The following is a 19,365-nucleotide window of genomic DNA, read 5'->3' as shown; positions in this document are numbered from 1 at the left end:
AAATACTGGTTTGCAGCATCTGTTTCGTAAGAGGATGCTCCTGCAATGCTGTTAAGCAGCATGAGGAATATTTTTGCCCCCTTAGAAGGAACGGCATTGCTGGAGTCATCGCCACTGGCACAGGACAGATGAGAAACTATTACTGTTCCCATTTACAACCAGAACCAGATATAACCAAGGATTATGGGAGATGTTGCAAGTGAAAGCATTTTGTAAATCACAGTGTATACACAAATATAAGCTGTGGTTCTTATATACTTATTCAATCATGAAGAAATGGATGTTGGTTATTAGTGGGTGGCATTCCTACAGATTTTTTGTTCCTTAAGGCTGGCTCACAAGTGTACCATCACAACCACAGCTAGTTTTGACCAATCTAAGCAAACGCTATTGCTGAGAAGAACGGTGGCTTGATATGTGTAGAATTTTATTATAATAGTTTCACTTCAACACAAGATACTGACATTTAATTGCACTGAAATAGGTAAAGGGCGGTTTTTTCACGCCTTTTTATATTTGGTAAGTGATAGGTTCCACCCAATTAGAGTTCTAATTTATTTTAAATGACAGATTTTACCCCCCAAAAAAACCCTCACCGAAACCCTCATCATATGTATTTCTATCAAATTTAAACCTCTTTTGTAAAGTACAGAGGATGATATAACCACTAAAATTGTGCCCTGGCATACTTATCTGAGCAAATACATTTATCTCCTAAGTTTGTTTTATATCCTTTTTTCCTGCTCAGAAAGTGCTGGCTTCATTATTTTTTTCTCTCCTAATACCATCCATCCTCTGATTCTATTTTTTCTGAGGTCATACATTATGACAGAAAATATACTATTTAGTAGTTTGACCCTTCCATCCTCAATCATGTTTAAAAATGCTTTTTTCCCCTCTTCCTTATGTCAGCAAAGTTAGAATATAAAAAAGACACATCACAACATATTTATAAAGTAAAACAAATATTTACCCTATTTGGCTTTGTTTTAACTAACATATTGAGCATTTCTAAATGCATGTTCTTCTTTAGGAGTTGCCCATGTTACATGAATTTTTTTTAACATGAACTTTTAAATGATAAGGACCCAGTCTCCAACAAACCGTTAGCACTGTAAATTCTCTCACCCAGAATTCACTGTGTTCCAATCATTGACTCCAACATGTTGGGGAACATTCTTTATAGGAACATTCTTTATATACAACAATTCGTGTGGATTTCAAGTCTCAGACTATACATATGACCAGATACCTTGTCATAAGGCCAATGGGCAGCATCCTGCCTCCATATCTGCATCACTCATTTGACAGCGTAAAGGTGTGAATGCTAACTTTATTTTGAACTTGCTTATGAAACATTTCTTTTATTTGAACAAAAATTCTATTGGAGATTTTTAGTAGATTCTTCTCCTTTTACTAGTATAAATTGTTTTAGGAGACTACAGGTATTGGGAGGAAATAAGTAATTTATACCCACTCCACGGACCATCAACTTGTTGCCATCTTTCCCAAGTCATGACTTCTAGAAGTCAGCTGTACACTCAACTGAAGACAAGAGAAAAAAAAGACAAGAGCCAGACAGCAGTGATCAAGATATTCAGATCAACAAGGCTTCCTAAATTCACTCTTCTCCAGGTTAGAGTTAAGAGAGAAATTCTGCAGAAAGGGCACTCTAGTCGTCCAATTCAAAACCTGTTCAAAATACAAGGACAAAAATGAGATTAAAACACAAAGACACCACAGCTTTATTTAAGAAGTGCTATTTAAGCTATAAAGGATTTCCTGTTGTTCTTGTTTTAAATAATTTTATAGTATTCTTTTGTTCTTGGGTTACTCTATATCCAAATAATCACATATGTAAATGACTCAATACAACAGTGGATGTCACTGACAATGTAAACATTACTGTTTATCCAGAAGCATTATATGTTCATGCAAAAATGGCATTAAAAGCTTGTGGTCAGATCAAAAAACCACAACTGTAATTGTTTATTTATATAGCTCACCATTACTCTGTAGTGTAAGTTTACATTTTTTTAAATTTCTAAACATTGCTGAGTTAGTCTTAGAAGAGTGAAAAATGCATCGTTCGCCTAAATGATTAAAGACAAACAGCTTAGACCTACGCATGCAGCAAGATGCTTTAATATGGAAATTATTTACTTTGCCCTGGCTTATAGTTTTCATTTTGATGCTGCCCTTGAAACTCTATGATAACAGGGCCATTCAGTGGAATTTCTGCATTTTTTTCTTTAGTTCAGGGCAGCTGGTTTCTTTCCTCTCTAAGCAGAAAGCTGAAGTATATTTATCACTCTAGCAGTGACTCAAAACAAACAGGAAGTCTTCATCAGCCGGCTCCTGGGCATAGCTGATATTAGGTACTGGCAGAAAGGAAACAGAGACCTCATTCTGTGGGAGTCCGACAGAATGTACACGCAGATGCAGGCGATAACAAAGTTAGGGATGCTCCAAATGACCACCGTGTTCTCCCAAGATTAAGTGCTCTTGCAATGCTTGCCAGTTTTCAGTCTGCAAAAATTCCTCAGTTTTCCTTTCCATTTCAGTCTGAAAGAGTAGTTTGAACTGGATACCACGAACCTTAGAATCCTTGTGAACCTATGCGCCAAAGGAAACCTGGGAGGGAGCTATTCTGGGAGATGTGGCTTTGATCTGGTTGCTAGGAAAAAGCCCTGCTTTTGTCTGGAAGTATTCTGAATGGCTCCTTCAGTCAGAATGGGGCAGGCCTGCAGGTCACTGTCTGAATTAAGTGAAGAGGATTTTTTTTAATGCTAAAAATGAAGTTGTCGCTGTGTGCTATAATAAAGCTGGGGAGAGCGAACTAGGCTGCGGAGCAATGGCTTCAGCTCTTTGCCACAACTTAAACTCCAAGGTATACTGCGAAAATCACCGAAGCATGCTTGCAGATCAAATATATGCAAATTTTCCTCAGTGGCACGTATGTTCCTGGAGCCCTGCGTCTTCACCTCCTTTTTCAAATAAAACCTGTTTCAGGTTCAAAGCCCACTTTGTTTTTATTAATACAAATGTTCACTATCAAACCATTTTTTAACCTTAACAAACAAACAAAAAGGTCAAACAAACATTCACACCCAACTTTTTGTAGCTAAAGCAAACTCAGAATGGATTCAACTGCAAACTGGTTCAAAAATTATTAGGCAATGCACTTTGAGGGGTCCTTCCAATATTTTCTTTTTTATTTGTTGACTAATCTCCTTCTTAATGATAATGCTTATACCTTTGTATAAGGACTTTGCAACCATTATCTAATCTTCACAGATCCTGGAGAGGTAGAAAGGGAGCAAGTCTTATCTTCATTCTACAGATGAAGAAACAGAGATGCAAGGAGGTTGAGTAACAAGCTCACATTTAAAGCAGCAGCATGTTCCATCCAATTGCAAAAATGACCATAGGCCACAGGTTTTGTTTTTTCAGGAATGGAGCTGGATTTTCACCTTGTTGCTCATATGTTTGCCAGTCCCCTTAAACACCAGAAGTTCTGCAGTGGCTGCATTGAATCTCCATACAACCTGCTAGAAAAATAGGCAGCAAACTGGCGCAAGTGAGGTTCAAACCATTCATCTCGGTCCCGTTGGCATCTGGTGCTGATTAAGTGAGCCATAGACTAAAAGCCTAAATAGCTCAAAGCAGAAAGTTCCATTGCTCCCCTTCTAAATAATTCCGAGCTTGTCTAGTTTTCGTCTCCTGCAAGTTTGCCACATATTTTGCACTCCAAATCCTAAAATATAAGATAAAAATGCAAAAAATAAGAAAGAGCTAAGAGGTAAACTATATGAATGAAAATTTAACAGCAGTCAGAAAAAAAAAATGAATCACTGAAAAGTGTACAGAGGCTGGGACCTTCAGCAGCACAGCACTACTGTGGGTCTGAAGTGGTTCTTAACTTGTATTTGTACCTATAGGCCTAGATAGTAAAGATAAGGGAAGGTTCAAAATAAAAGGGATCCCTTTCTAAATAATGTTAGATTCCCTCTCTCCCTCTCTCTTTCTCTCTCTTCCTCCATCCATCCCTCTCCCTTGCTCCCTCTCTTTCTCTTTCTTTATTTCTCCCACTCTCAGCTTTATTGATACAATTGATAGGCTCTTTTAAAGGAAACAGGGGCCTTGCTTCTCAGAAAAAGTTAACGGAAGAATGTATGTGAGACTACTAAAGTGTTAACCTGATGTGACCTGTATTATTAACCAGGCGATGGGTGATTATTTATCTCACGAAAACAGGCTGGGGAAACCTCTATGATATCTGAACACCTTCTAGATGTTTCAGAAGCAGGATGGCAGCCCAGCCTATCTTTTGAAATGCAGGTTTTCCTGCAGAACACCGGGCAAAAAACTCAGGAAGCCCAAACCAGCCAAAAGACAAAACAGAAATGTTTTCAGGGTAGCATATCCTCTCTCAGTCTACCTGTTTACTTCAGTTTCTTTGCAAACTGCATATACATCTATACGTCTGTGAATTCTGTGTCTTTGAACACTACAACAATGTCCTTAATCTATCTCTGAGAGCCACGGAGCCAATCTAGGCTTTAGTATCAGATAGATGGATTCTGAACTCTCTCAGTCCAAGACTACTTGTGTGTTGGGCTCAACTCCGAATGTGGAGAGGGACCAGATTGTTTTCCTGGATCCATGAAATAGCAACAGGCTAACAGTACCAGCTAGCCAGACTGCACAGTGCTTCTTGAAGCACTGCCTAAGACCAACTCCGAAGACCCACTACTGAGTAAGACCAAACCCTAGAACAAGCACCCCCCTCACTCACCGCTGCCTTGGAAAAGCCTTCCAGCACCCGGGAGACCTTGGCATTAATTTCTCAGTGTGTCACCATAGTTATACCTAAGCAAAAGCCAAAAATGAATTAGGTAAATATAGTCGGCTCAGGCACAAATTCAGCAGGTGAATTTATTTCGGATTACTCTTTTGAACCTTCTCATTTAAGATTCTCTTTAGGGACATAGAGGAGAACTTTGTCATTCTTAAAGTAAAGAAATGCAGTATTTGATTTCCATATTTAGTGTGTATTTAATCATACAAAAATATTTAATAAAAATCCTTTTTGAGTTATTATGCGTTTATTATAGGATTATTGATTTCAGTAATGAGAACTTTATTGTTAGTATTGGGTTGATATGAGACAATTTATTTCCTGGAGATTTCTCTATCACTTAATTGAGTCACCTTATTCCTTCTGCCCCAATACACAACTGTTCTTGTTATTCTTTGAATTAATTTTTGGATAAAAGCCTTCTGCAAAAGCCATCTTCCTGGATCCACAGCCTCCTTTCTGAGCATTTGTTAACACATTATACTACACTAACGTGAATCTACCCACTAGAAATTAGACAGTCTATCTTGGTTTTTATATTTTTCAAAGGCTTACAAAGTGCTAATCACTAAAGCAGTGATCCCCAGCCCAGGTTTTGTGATAGCCTGGGGTATCTCCAATTACCTCACAGGTCCTGAAAAAACAAAATTCCAAAATTTTTTCCGAAGAAAATTAATTATAGTTTTATTTAATTTGAAATGTAAATATCTGCTATTGGAGGTAGGAAGTGTGTCACACTGGGACATGGAGGGCTGGAGCATTGTAACAATAGCCCATTGAAACTCCTCAAAGCTCAAAATCATTATGTTTTCCCAGGAAAAAAAAAAAAGAAAAGAAATGCTATTCTTATTCTTAGGAACTTAAATTCTAACACACACCTTATGACAGGCACAAAAAGGAACTAGGACAAAACCCATTCCAGGACATTTCCTCAAAAAGAATACAAATTAGGTGTGTCACACATTTTCATGAATAAAATAAACACGATAATATCTAATAATACCATTGCACTATTATATGTGCCTAAATTACAGTTGTTCTAAGAAATGAGAAAATCTCTGGAATAGGACCAGGATTGCCTTTTAATTGTCCATTAGAAAAAGCAAAGAATAAAATTGCCCACAATGGTTTTCTTTCAAGATCATTCACCCTACTTTTAAAATACAAAATCAAAAACATTGAGATGCATGATGAGCCTGAGCAATAAAACTGAAGTGAACTGTCTCCTCTCCCCAGCTCAGGCTCAGCAGCTACAGCAAGCCCACAGTGCCAGCTTGAGACTGGCAAGGCAACTAGCATTGCACAAAACAAAACCTTCATCTTTCAGTTCCAATCTGATTCCGTGGAGAACATCTCACTCTCTCTCCTCATTTTTTCTTTTTCTTTTTTTCTGAATTGAGGTCTTTTCTACTAAGGGTTGTTCTTCCATTATGTGAGATGCCCCCTAAGCCAGTGAAAAACAATGACAATTTTATTTTCACATGAAGATTTTCTCTCAGGGCCATATTCCGTGAATGAATGGCTTGTAGGATACACTGCTAATAATAAACTCCACCAACTGTGCCAACACAAGTGTGAGAAAAGCACAGGGAAGCGCAGGCTGGCCAAAGGAGTTCTCCCATACCTGCCGTGGCCGACTCCTTCCAAGAAAGCTGTTGAGTCAGCTTGCTTATTTTCTTGCTTCCTTGCCAAGAAGCCATTCCGTTTAAAAAGCAAAAATAAATAGCTCCTATACCTCTTCCCTTGTCTTGAAATCACTATTTCTCCTAGAAAATAAACTCATAAACTCCATCTGTTAAGATACTAGAGAACTATACTGGACAAAACATACCCACGTTTGTTGAAGGTGCAATCCTATGCTGCCTAGGAAAGGAACTGGAAACGAGGAGGTCGTTTCCCATTGAAATTTAAATATCACCAGGAAATACCGGCTAAAATCTAGCACAGCAAAACGGATTGCACATGTCGCAAACTCATCTCGTCTGACCTCCCAACCCTTGTACCAGAGTGTCACTGTCACTGAATTGTCTGGATTCCAAAGAGCATTCTGGCTGAGTTCTCGCCCACCCTATGGATTAACTAACACCATTTTTTTTTCTTTTAAATCTCAGGCTTGTTTTCCCCCTGTAACACAAAAGCCTTTTAGTCTACCTACCCGCCATCAATAAGCTGGTATGCAAAGAAGAAAGCAACTTGGTTGTTGAAATAGAACATAGTTAGAGAAAAATTATCCACATGATTTATTCCACAATCTACTCCATTTGTTGAATAAAACACAAGCTTCTACCCATTACTCAAGCCATCTTCACTCCCATTCTTTTTATTCATTCTTCATCCATTTAATAAATATTTATTGAGTACCTATTACTTTCAAAGCACTTTGTTGGGCACTGAGTTTGCAGCCCTGGATACTATAAAGCCAGCCCTTTGCTGTAGGGCCAAAATTCTCCTGGGGAGACACAGACATGGACAGATATTGTTTTAGATAACTTTAGGAAATTATAAGAACTCTTAAGAGAGTATAATTGGGTAGAGATCTAAAGACTAATTTGAATACGATGTTCTAAGTAAAAAGAGTATGACTTGTTCCTTAACAAATCATGGTTGTAACATTTCAGTTTGGTTGTCCAGGGAAAGGCCAGGATATTTGAGTTGTTTATCTGTTGGAAGATAGGCAACCCCGCCCTTAAAAAAAACAAACAAACCAATAATGAGAATGAGTTATTGAGTCTAAGGAACAGAAAAGAGGTAGGGAAGCTGAAGGGTAGTGAAAAGCAAAATAAAGTAAGGCTGGAAGGTTGACAGACTCAGAGATTAGAATTTGTTCCAAATCAATGGCCAGCTATCGGAGGATATTAAACAAGGAAAAGACTTGATCTGACTGGGGACTTCAAACAGCAGAGTAGGTGTCAGCTCTCTAGGGAATCTAATACAAAATCGAAGCAAGACAGATTCAGGATACATTTGTGAGTGAGTGGAAGAAAAGGGATCAAAATAACTGTCTTTTTTTTTTTTTCCACTTGAACAGCAAAGTGGATGGTAAGCTGTTAACTGAGATGGAGATGACCAGGAGCAATACTCTAGGTGCAAGAGATGGAAATTTATTTACTCAACTCTGTCTCTCAGTGGTTTTTGAATGCATAACCAATGGGCTTTTATCAACTTCCCTCATGTTTCTTATGTTCTAGTCTCCTATTAAAATCACAGTATTCCAGTATTCTAGGTTGCTGACATGCTCTTTCTACTCTTTTCCCATCAACTTCAAACTCTAGTTTAAAACCCAGTTCCTCTAAGAAGGCTTTGTTGATTGAAATTCTCCTCATAAAGATGTACCCCTTATTAACTAACAGCCATTCCTTCAATTTTTGTTATGATTCCTTTTCTCTACTTTATAATTAGCTGCTTCTGCATTTAGATGGAGTTCCTTGGCCTGTCTCTCTTTTTCAGCTCCCAGCTGTGTTTTTGGCATATTCCCGACGCTCCGCCGGGCTCGGTGTCACCTAGGCCTGAGCTCTGCCCCCTGCGCAGTTGTTCTCTAACCTGCATTCCCTCCCCATAGCTCTACCTGCCATAGTACGACTAGTCCTGTAAGACCTGGCTCAAGGGTCTCTTTTCCATTTTTGACCCCCTCCCCAGTCAGAGGTGATTTCTCTCTCTCCATCCCCTAGGAGGCAGTGGAGTGTAATGGTTGATATCTCTAACTCTGGGATCAAACTTTCAGGCCACCAGCCCACCTCTACCATGTCATAGCTACGTGCCTCTGGGTAACTTCTTATTATGTATAGTTCTCTGTTATTTCATCTGGAGAGTTGGGGCAGGTGGGGAAGCGGGCAGGGGGAGGGTTGGGAGGGGAGGGTGGGAAGAGTACCTGTAACTCATAAAATTGTTGTGAAGATTGAGTCAACACACTTAAGATATATCATATAGCACTTGATACATAATAAGGACTATTCAATATTAAATGTTTTTGTTATTTTCATTTCAGTGTTCCTTGGCTATCTTGTAGAAATAGTCATGTGCTTTGTATTGTGGTTGTCTGTAACCCGTCAGATCAAAAGCTCTCTGAGGATGTAATGGTGCCTTCTTCATCTTTATATTCAGCAGATATTTTATGAGTATTTATTGATGAATGAATGCTAAACATAAGTTAATTTTAAGGATTTTCATTTCTTTTGCTTTCTAATTGATTCTTCTTAAAGTAAACATGATTTCTTTTCCTATCTAAAATTGCATATTGCTCAATATGCATATATACTGTGTATGTATGTATATGTATATACACACACAATCTATACACTGGGTATAAATAGTATACAGTCTATATTTTAAAGTTTTTTTTACTTTTCCAAATTAAGAAACTCTTGAACAATCAATGCATGTAATACATATATCTTACTAAATTCACCAGTGATTCTGCTTTTAAAAAGAAGACTATCTCTTCATTTTTCCTACACATAAAGAGTTACGACAACAGGACGTCACACCACGTCACAAAAATCTTCAGGCCTCTGAAGGCCTGGAGTTAGACAGGAGGTTCTTGTTAGTGACATGTGCTCTCTCACCAATATCAATGAATATTTATTGGACAAAGCACGGGTGTAGCACACTATGCTGTGTGTTTGTACACATTTTCTAAATGTGAAGACATCGTCTCTTCTTTCTTACATGTTAAGAAAAACTATGTTCATGACCATAAGTAATAAAAAATATACATGTCTCTATAGGTTTATGAATAGTATTGTATCTCATCTCACATAAGAAAGAAAATTTTCAATGAGCAGGTAGATTGTGACTTATTTTAAGACATGATAGGGACAATGTCTTGTGGAGATCTAAAGGGAAAGAGTGTGAATTTGAAATACAATCAAGGGTTAATTTTAGTTTACCTTTTTAAAAACTAAGTATAACATGCAAAATAAGGGTAAAAATTGAATTAAAAGATAAACTTAAGAGTCTCTACATCTTTTTGCAGAAAGTACCACTTAAGCTAGGAAGGATTTCTTGTAGTTCCTAGTAAACAAAATTTTATTATATTCTCTGTTCCTAGATTATCCCATATCCAAATAATTATAGATATAAATTACACAACCCCCCCTAAAGAATATAATATTTTCCCTAGTGATGAACTAGTATCAAAACTTCAGAATAATTATGTCTTAATATAATCCATTGTAGTTTCCCCTTGTTCATTTGCTTTTTTTCACCTTTCTGTTCCTTTATTTCTCTCCTCCTTTCTTTTCTTTCTTCCTCTGACTTCTCCAGCATTTGTAAATAATTTGGTCAATGCTTCTAGCCAACAGTCTGCACCTTCAGTCACTATTCAGCAGCTATATTCTGTCCCATAGATTGAGTTATTTAACTGCACAAGTTCTTGTCTCCAATACACACTCTTCTTTTCTTGGTTGAATTATAACACATACTTTTTTCATCAACCTCTAAAAAGAGTAACAAAGACTCCATTCTTACACATAAACTCAAGAATTCAAGATAATTTCTCATGTAGCATCCATTTAAACTTTCAGTATTTCCATGTCATACTCTAACTGCCTATGGCATATCCTGGATTCTGATAAAAACTTGTCCAGTTCTGTGTGTCTGACTGACAAACTACTGAAAACATATTCACACTGAAAGAAGTGGGTAACAAAAACACCAAGATAACCCTTTTCTGCTTCATTTCTTAATTTCCACATACTTCTTTATATCTTCAGTGACCTCACACCTAGTACCAAAGTAACAAAGTTTTGGCTTATGTTTTCTGCCTCCCATTATTTCTCTGCTTGGCTACTAATAGTTATTTTTCCATTACTTTTAAAGCTGGCTGGCAAAACTCATAATCTCAACTACAAAACTGTCAGCTTTATATGAAAGTAAAGTACCTCTACTAATTTTGCATCCTGTATTTACTCCTCAAAATAGTAGTAAGACATATCCACACTTACCTCTCCTGTTCTACTTTGTGGTTTTTTTAATGCACTTCCTCAACAAAACAACGTATGTTAAAATCAAAGACATTTATTTTAACTCATCAAAATTGGCCTTTGCCACTATATTCGTTTACCTTTTTGCCTGCTGAAACAGGGAACTTGGAGAGTTCCATAAATGAGATGCCTCTGGAAGGAAGGAGATTATTTGATATAGTTATATTGTAATAATAAAGCACTTACCCTACATGCTTCAAAGCTGATTCTGAATTTGAAAAAATGAAGAGCAATTACTTTTTTAAGTGGGGATTTAAGTAGAAAGTAAAAAAGTGTAACTACTTTATATTGAAGTAGTAAGCTCCTACAAGGGTGGGTTTTGGTTGGTTTTATTTACTCCTGGGTCCTCATGCCTAGAATAGTGCCTGCAACATAGTAGGGGCAGGTTCAACAAATAAATTTTAAATGGACTAGCTACTTAACAAAAAAAAAATGTTGCAACTTGTTTACTATCTCTCAAAAGCAGGTTCCTTCATGCATAAAATAGCATCAACTGTGTAATTTGCCCCCACTTCCTCCTTTTGCAGAAAGGCAACAAAAGAACTGTAACTTTTTACCTAAGGATCAAAGGTGTCAACTTATTGGCTCATGCCACTTTAAAGTCTGGAATAAGGCTTTAGTTATTTTTAGATAATGTCTTTTGTTTCAAGCTTGAAAAGCAGTATTAACAAAGATCACAAAACAAATCACTGATTCAGAACAGGAAAATGCATATTAAGAAGTTCAAAATATATAATGTAGAGGCTGTGAGCTAAGCTTCCCAGAATACAAGTCAGACTCAACTTTAGATACTAAAGTGCTATATTCAACATAAAAGGAATAAGGATAACTTGGAGAGTTGAGAGTCTGAAAAGGAAAGAAACAAACAATTAAAAAATTATGGAGTGACCCATGTATTCTCAATACCTAAAACAGTAAGTCAAGAGGTAGAAAAATGCAACCAAGTAGTAACAATAGTTAACTGTAGATGACATTATGGGTATGTTTATTCCCATCCATAATTTTCTGTATTTCCAAATATTCTACAACAAGTATGTAAGACTAGTGCAGTCAGAAAAAAAAAACAAAACACATTTTTTAAAGCAAGAACTGCCAGTGATAAAAATCATGTGATACATGATGAAAAAAAAGGATTAAGATTATGCAAAGGAGAGAAGTCTCTTTGGTGACTTAACAGTCTTCAGTGTTTAAAACAACCATTAACCTAAACCTATTACAAAACACATGGCATGGGCTAATTTCATACACACACATATACACACACACAGGTGCACATGCATAGAAACACACACTTTCACAACATATTCACACACACACACACACACACACACACACACACATACATAATTAAAGAGAGTAAGGCTCCTAGAAAAAAGACAAGAGCATACAAACCATGTGGGGAAAAAAAAATACCTAGATAATTAGGGTATTGTTCAAGGCAGCGACTCTCATACAGAAATGGGATGTGAAGAACATGAGCAAGGGAAAAGGATGTGCCTTTCCTAAGGGACATTGAAGAATCTCAGGAAAAGGTGTGTTTATTTAAAGGAGAAGTGTTTAAAATAAAGGTTGAAATAGAATGCCCATTGTACCACAATCAAGGTATACCCATGGAAGTGTCCAATGTGTTAAAATACCTCCTACACTACAAAAATGTTTGAGAATCCCCAACCTCCCGTCTTCAAGGTGAAGGATTCTTAAGAGTGCAAGCAAGATAAAATAGGCACAAGCTACCTCATGGGCTAGGGTCGCGTGATCTGGAATTAAATTCTTGTCCAAATAAAAAAAGAGAAAGAAAGAAAAGAATAGACCCCAAATGAAACTCAGTTTATTTCACAAAGCTGACTAAAACTTTTTTGCTACTTATATATCTTGATCCAAAATTATTTGGGGGAATACAGACTAAAACCTACTGACCTCTTTATCCACTCTGTGGTTGAGGAATGGTATTATCCTCAGTAAACTTCCATTCAACAGCCATTTGTATCCAGTTTTTCTCTTTCCACTTGTCACAGGGATAGTAAATAAGAAATCAGAATTTCTACATAATGAAAGGTGACATCTCTCAAGTATCCTAATTGCATCAAAAAGAGAAAATTCAAGAAAACATGCTTTTACTCAGAGGAATTGATTTACTAAATGAAATACCAGGAATGTTAACAAGTGCCATCATTAATCGGGGGAGATATTGAAGGACATATGGGGTTTTCCAGGCTCTTAAAATTGCATTGTGCAAGGAGCTGTCTCCCTTTGATCCCATGAAAATGACAATCGACCACATATTCTAGGGTTAGAATAGTTGGGTCAATTCAAACTTTAACGCTGCATCTGCACCTAAATTCCAAGCACGTAAGTTCAAGCTGATAGTAAACCCTAGTAAACCTAAACTTTTTATCTGGGATAGGGGGCCCTTCCAAGCTTTCCAATTTCCTCAGACAGTGCTACAACCGACAAATGCAGCCAAAGAAAGTTTTCCACAAAAAGTTCAAGTGGTGTCATTGTTCAAAGAGGAATAGTGAGGATTTACCCATCATCCACTACGTGTCAGTGATAGCACTGAACACTTACACCCACCATTTCTCTGGGGTACTGCAGCTGTCCAGCTCTGGCTCCTCCCTCTGAAGTTACCTTAGGAAAATTCAAAGGTTCTTAGTAAGTCCCTTGCGCCAGTAGTAGCCAGAGAGGTATCTAGAGTAAGGCCAGGAATAAGAGTAGTGCCATTCACTCAAAGAAGATGCAGCCCACAAAGGACAATTGGATGGAGAGGACTGGAAAATTGTTTTATTATGGAAGGCCTGGTGCCGCTTCCTTGCATCAGAACAAATTCTGATGGAGTTCCAAAGCTGAATCATTCTTCTCAGGGTTATTGACTGACCATACTTGGCTCTTACTCATCTCACTTGCTCATATTCTCTCTCTCTCTCTTTCTCTCAGTTTTGCTCTGGGAGAGCAGAATAGGTGCACAGAATTGGTAAGAGGTGACAGAGATCAAAGGGCAGCATCACCCTGCTTGCTCCAAGGTGTTAGCCCTAGGACTATACTGTTACTCTCACTTCTGCCCACAACCCTATTATTTTCTGTTCAGTATTGAACCTTGACCTTGACCAGAAAGCTTTCCCTATTCCCATTGTCCTTCTCTCCACTCCATCTCCCTTTCCCTATCCCGTCCCTTCTAACCACGTGTGCATTCACATACACACATACAGCCTCGTACTCTCACATACCCTTCCAACACTCATGCGCATCCCTTTCGCTTCAAAGAACATCGAGTATTCAAACAGAGAAAAGAAAGCATTCAGGCCTCACTGAGGTCATACTCATGTACCCCAAGTCAGAATTCAACTTGGCTTGGAGGTGGTTTCAATTTATTAGTTTCACAGTCACTAATCGATACCACACGAGAATCGATTTCAAACATATTTTGAGCTCCTAAATGGAGCTTTGACCGCCCAAGTTTGGGCCAGGTACTAAAACTAGATGGAATTCCTTCTACACTGCTTTTGTGAACACAGCCTGTTGGCAAAAAAGATTATTAAAGTAACTCTTGCTGCCAGTTTCCCCTTGTTCTCCAAGTCTCTGAAATCTGCACCACTTGGCTGCGTGTCCAACAAGGCACAAGCATTTTGGCATAAGCAACGATGCACCCTCCGGGTGGAAGGCCCCGTAAGTACTGGGGAGCCCCTCTTTAAAAGTCAATATTGCCTCCTCTATGTGTCCCTCCTATCCCCTAATGCCACATCATGCTATGTGCTGCTCTCTTACACTCGCCTGGGTAGCAGGCTCTTCTGATCTGTCCTGAAGAGACGTGAGGGCACAGCCTCAAAGGTGGGAGTTACGAGTTTATGTGCAGCAACAGGGCAGCCATATCCTTCTGCTTTCCCCTGAAAATCAAGCATCACCTTATCGTTTCCTCACCAAGATTAACTCCTGCTTCCTGAAGAGTATTTCTGAGGTAGAAAGCAGAGGTGGTGAAAAAGGGGGCAGCTGAAAAGTCCAATCTGTCAAGCTCCATTTTAGAAGAAAGGAAAACTGAAAAGTGAACGTATTTAACATGAGCCATTTCCTGCACTCAGGAGGGAAGAAAGCGCGCTAGTCACAGTGTGCAGAAGGGGATCCGCACTGGTGTTATCTCTGACCTGCAGCTTAGCCCCAGTGTCTCAGCTGCCAAAAAGCTCCCATTCAACGTTGTGCTGAGTTCATCAATGCTCCACGTGTCAGGATCCTAACAGGAAAAAGCAAGACAGACAGTCTCTCCATTCAACTGCCTGGGGACCCCATGACAACTAAAATCCCCTCGCAGACCGTCCATATCAACCTTCGGCAGGTCAGAGCACGCAACCCCTTCAGAACCACAGGCACAGGCCCACACCCTTTCCCCTTGTCAACATTGTCACTTTAAACAGAACATCAAGCCTTATCACGAAACCTGAAGTAAGTATGACAATTAAGATGGATTGCAAAGCCTGCTTGTGCTTCACAATTAACAATCACTTGGCAGCGGGTCCCCTGCAACTGTTGGGGGGTACGGCAAGAACTTTATCCCTGCTTAGTGCCGCATTAGCATATTTAGTAGGCTGCAAGACATAATTCCTAAGATATGAACATATTTTTGTCTTTTTAAAAAATCTGCTATTAAACCATAATATGGAGAAACTCTGCACCAGGCAATCAACATGCAAGCGCCACGACGGAGTTGGGGGAAAGAGCGCGCAAAAGCGATGTCCTCTGGGCACTGGTAACAACCTGAACCCAGCACTGCTTCCCCGGTCACGGGTTAGCCAGGACACTGCGGCTCCTTCCTGTCTGTGACAAACTTAGCGGGGGGTGAGGGGGGCTCATGTTGCCCCTCAGCTGCCGGCATCAGGTGACTGCTCTGTAACAGCATAGCTACATGCTTTAAACCCAAATATGAAAAAAAAAAAAAAATCAGACCCTGAGATGACCCTAGTGGTTACTTAGCAAACTATGCCTGTTTCACAGAAAGCACTTTTTGATTCTCAACCTCTGAGTAATAAAAGATGCTGATAAAAATCACAAAGGCACTTTATTCAACAAATGTGAGGTCTCTTCCTCAAACTTTCCATTATTTTCCCTTCTTTGCAAGGCCCATGTATCACACTGATGAAGAAGGATCAGGGAGCCCTGAGACTGGACCAAATGTTACCAGAAGCCCAACCCAACCACTGTCCCAAGCTTCTCCTGTGTGTTTATCGAGTAGGTTCAGCCCTAGAGTCCAAGTAGGCCCCAGTGGGGGCTGAGGAGGGAAAGAAACATAGCCAGATCTTTCTGAGATAGCCAGGACTTTGTCTTTCTTGACATCTGGGTTGCAAGAAGGCAGGATATCCTGCCAAATACATTACAGCTGTGAGACCTACCTTGTGACTAAAGACACTACAGAAGCTGAAAAACACAGAAGACATAGGGCATTGTCTGGGAAAACAACCTCACCCCCTTTTTACCTCTTTTCTAAAAGAAAACACACACACACACACACAGGCATGCATGCATGCACGCCACCAGTTTAGGTGAGCAGCTCTCCAGTTGCATAAAAGAAAGCATATGAAAGTAACAAATGCAATTTGGCATACAAAGTCTCTCTTTACCAAACCAGAGAAGTAGCAGATTAAAGCACCTGGCCGTTCTGGCACGCCAAGAGAAAATCTAAGCTGTGACAAAACAAAACAGGTGTACAGGTATAAAACTTTTGCTTTCCAGTAATGCCCCTCTCTTCACTGGAATGCTTTGACAGGTGCAGAAGTTCAAGTTACAGTGGGGAAGTGGCAAATAAATACACAGCATTAGCGTCTGACGTGCTTGCTGAGCACCGGGGATGTTAATAACTGGCAAGGTACACTAATCTCTGATTGCAACATTTGGTTTACCTTAATCTGGAGGGACAGCTGTATTAAAGAGGGAATTATACTAATCAGTTCAAGGCCCTTGCATATAAAACTTCCCATTAGGCTTAAAGTACACCAGCTTATGCTCATTCTCTAGGAGCCTTACATCTGGTTCTGAATAAGACTGCCTCTCATTTGCAAGGTACAAACTGAAAACAAGGGGGAGTGGGGCTGACAGTTGCTGGAGGATGGGTGATAGAAGAGCATGCTACTAATTCTTTGAAATTTTTAACAGCACAAAGCTAGCTTGTAGGCATCTTAATACTAAAAGGGAAAAAAAAAAAAAGAACGTGTATTATCAACCCTAGGCCATTTTTTCCTGTTACCGGAGGTGACCAACATAAAATAAAATTGATGATGTCAGTCAAAAACAGCTAAGCACAAAGCTTGGCTTTGTTATCTTAAGTCAGAAGGTATGATAGGCCATGCCATATGGCTCTAATCCGCCTCTATCTCCCATCACCTAACAGGAAACCTTCATGTAGCATGACCTTATTTGGCTGGTTCCAGGTTAGGGCTGCCCAAAGGGGATTTTTCTGTTTCTGCTATATCCAAAGGTTTATGTTGATTTTTTTCTGAGCCCTGCAAACTATAAATCCAACTGATTACTCTGCACTCTTTTGCTTGACTGAGCCTTTACAATCAGACATCCCTGTTAACAATAAGCTCCTAATGAATCAAACATCTATGGCATTAGTTTCACCTAGCTGCCTCTTTCCCATGCACTGTGCCGCTTTGTCAGACCTGGTTTGATGAGAAAAGCTAGTGACACTTGCTGCACCTATTGATAAACAATTCAGTAATGAGGGGCATAACAAAAATTACCTAAAACAACCTGATTAAAAATGACAGGCAAGGCTCACTCCATTGCTCTATAGTGAAGGTAACTCTGGTTTCATGTAGGGCAAATAATGAAGTAAAATTTCCTTCTTTATCAAGGAGTCCACTTCTTGTTGTGTTTATGAAGAGAATCAATTTTGCAGTGATGTTTGGTCTTAGATCGTGTGGCTATCAATAACATTAGGAGCTCATAGAATTTAGGATGCTTGCCTTTCATCTTGAAAAACTCCCTGTTTTTTCTACTTAAACTTTCTGAGCAACCAAGCTAATACTAAGATTTTCACTTTTTATGTCTTACATGTGACTTCAGTCATTAAGAAACTCAATAGTACAAGCACTAATAATTAGGGAAGTATTGTGAGGGCAGAAAGAGAGAAATTCTAAAATACAAAAAAAAAAAACCAAAAAAAACCCAAAACTTTGAAGCAAAGTAGAAACAAACTTCATGGACAAAATTGGCTTCCTAAGAGGAATAACTTAACCTTACCATGGACATTGAAGTTCCTTTTACTGGGGGCACCCAGAGGACCTTCACAACTTCGAAACAGGCTTATACACAGGGGAGGCAAGGCTCCGGTGAAAGCTTGATTCAAAGACAGAAATGTGTGGGTTTTGCAATTGTGTGGCAGCATGTTGGGAGGGTTTCCATCAGTGCACAGATGCACTTGAAAATCAAATATGGACACGGGGAATGTTTTTTGGAGATGGAAAATGAGTGCTGATGACATGTTTATATTTCGCAGATGGATCCAGTACAAAACCATTTTTTGTAAAGAAACAATATCCACCATTTGCTAAAAATTTTTTTTTTGAGGAGCGACAAAATGGTGGCACAAAAAGTGAATATTCCCATCATACATGCTCCACCTGTTCCTTGGTCTTACAACTGTCTTCTATCCTGATGGTAACCATTGACTGTTGTAGTCTTATTTTTTCTCAAATGTTATCCAAAAGAAACACAATACACAAAGGCAGTTGGAAGAGCAAAATGATTTTAAATTAATTTGCTACATATGAAAAATTGGAAATGACAAATGTTATTAAGAAACAAATGCCGAATTTAATTCTGAAAAAGTGTATTTTCTTATTGGCACATTTTCTCCTTAAATTTGATATCAAATCAATTTTGAATGTTTTCTTTATAGAGTCCAGAATGTCTCCTTTATTCCTTCTTTTGACCTAATTGATCTCCATGAGGTATTTGAATCTCTGGAAATTACAAACACTTAGCATGGCATTAATGTTATATGTTGCCTTGTTATTGATACATTAGAATGATAAATAGTTCATAATTATAAATATCAATTATGACAACTTGAAAAGGTACAATGTGTATAGGGTATGTTTATAAGAAGAGATAATCTAAAGCATTTAACTGCCAAACAACATTATTGATAACATTGTAAACTTTGCTCAATAGAAAATATCAGAATAAATCAAATCAATTTACTGTCACCATCAGTAATATTAACTTGCCATTTCATGTGTGAAATATTGATAAAAGCGACCCACTTCAAAGATGCAGAGATAGTATACCAATAAAGAAGCTGTGATTGTGAAATATAAAAATTAATAGTTTAATAACTTAAAATAAATTCCAGGCACATTTTCACACTTGATAAGTGTTTTTTTAAGTGTTTCAAATAACATATGACATATTAAAATTCATTTTTTTCTTTGTTTTGGTCAGTCAAATTAACTTTTTCTGATCTATATTCTTAGCCTACCAGTCAATCATATTTTTATTCTGAGAATTAGTTTGAGGTTAAGGACTAGAAATAGG

Source organism: Pteronotus mesoamericanus, unplaced genomic scaffold (genome assembly GCF_021234165.1).
Source record: "Pteronotus mesoamericanus isolate MK-2021 breed Mesoamerican mustached bat unplaced genomic scaffold, CSHL_Meso_final scaffold_651, whole genome shotgun sequence".
Classification (NCBI taxonomy): Eukaryota; Metazoa; Chordata; class Mammalia; order Chiroptera; family Mormoopidae; genus Pteronotus; species Pteronotus mesoamericanus.
This window is presented reverse-complemented; position numbering follows the sequence as displayed.